Source organism: Cetorhinus maximus, chromosome 28 (genome assembly GCF_964194155.1).
Source record: "Cetorhinus maximus chromosome 28, sCetMax3.hap1.1, whole genome shotgun sequence".
NCBI lineage: Eukaryota > Metazoa > Chordata > Chondrichthyes > Lamniformes > Cetorhinidae > Cetorhinus > Cetorhinus maximus.
Genome location: NC_135906.1, coordinates 2,362,378 through 2,363,748, shown reverse-complemented (window position 1 = coordinate 2,363,748; position 1,371 = coordinate 2,362,378). Strand labels below are relative to the sequence as shown.

At 48.7% G+C, this 1,371-nt stretch overlaps 1 pseudogene; it reads right to left on the bottom strand.

The window, feature by feature from the left end:
- Positions 1 to 978: 978 nt before the first annotated feature.
- LOC144669253 (U2 spliceosomal RNA) lies at positions 979 to 1,156 on the bottom strand (annotated as a pseudogene).
- Between the last annotated feature and the right edge of the window lie 215 nt (positions 1,157 to 1,371).

Below are 1,371 nucleotides of genomic sequence, written 5' to 3'. Positions count from 1 at the left end.
TCCGTGGGCTTCACGTCATACAATCCGGCATAAAAGGATTTGCTGATCCTCAGAATGTCGGACCGTGATGACTTTACTGAGCCGTCTTCTTCCTTCAGGCTGCTGATCACAGAGCGCTCTCTGTGTACCTTTTGGAAGAAGAAACGTGAGCACGTCTCATCCTGCTCCATGGAGCGGACTCTGGAACGGAAGATGATCTTGGAGGCCTCCGAGGCAAAGTGCGAGGCTTGCTGGCCCTTCACCTCTTGGAGCTCCTCCTTGACATCCACCCCCATCGACTGCAGCCGGAGCAGATTCTGCATCTTTTTCTGGAGTCGGGACATTTCCCTCGGTTCCTTTCTAGCTTTCTGGGTGCCTTTGAGGATGAAAAACCTCTTGATGTTTCCCTTGATCGCTTCCCACCAGTGTGTCAGGGACTCAAAGAGGGGTTTCACGGTTCTCCAACCTTTGTAATCCCTCTTGAGCTCCTCAATGTTCTCTGGGGTCAGCAGTTGCACATTTAGCTTCCATGCCCCCCTGCCCACCCTCAGGTCCTTCTCCAAGTGGCAGTCCGCCAGTAGGAGGCAGTGGTCAGAGAAGAACACCGGCTTGACCTCGGTGGATCTGACTGTGAATGCACGGGACACAAACAGGAAGTCTATCCTGGAACGAATGGACCCGTCTGGCCGCGACCAGGTGTATCTACGCTGCGCTCGGTCTGCAGGGTTGCTGAAGACGTCGTGCAGCTTGGCATCCTTAACTGTTTCCATCAGGGATCTGGACGTAGCGTCCAATCTGCTGCCGGCCCTGCCAGCGAGTGTTGGGTGAGAGTGCGTGTTTTTTGTGTGTAGCTGCTGCGGGTGAGTGAGTGAGTGAGAGAGAGAGAGAGAGAGAGAGAAAGAAAGAAAGTTGGATTTTGGAACATGTACATGTTGAGAAGTAAAGAAAGCAGATGTTTGTAAGAAAACTATTTTTAGCATTGAAAATCCCCTGGAAAGGGGAGGGTGCACCGTTCCCAGAGATACTGCAATACCGGGTCGATGCGTGGAGTGGACGGAGCAAGCCCCTATTCCATCTCCCTGCTCCAAAAATCAATTTAATATATGGTCCCCAGATAAGGGACGTATCAGATATTAAACTGATAAGAACAGATTTTTTTTTTTTTTTGTAAAAATATACTTTATTCATAAAATATCTTCAATCACATTCCACACCATTTCAAAAACAACCTTACAAGGGTACAATCCAGGGTTAAACTTTTACAAAATGTATCACCAGGTGCATTAGTACAAACAATATTACAATCATTTACAGCCTTTCATTTTGATCTGTACAGCCCGAGGGGCTCTAAACAGTTCCCAGTCTCTCGGTGCGCTGTGGTAGAAAGGTCTT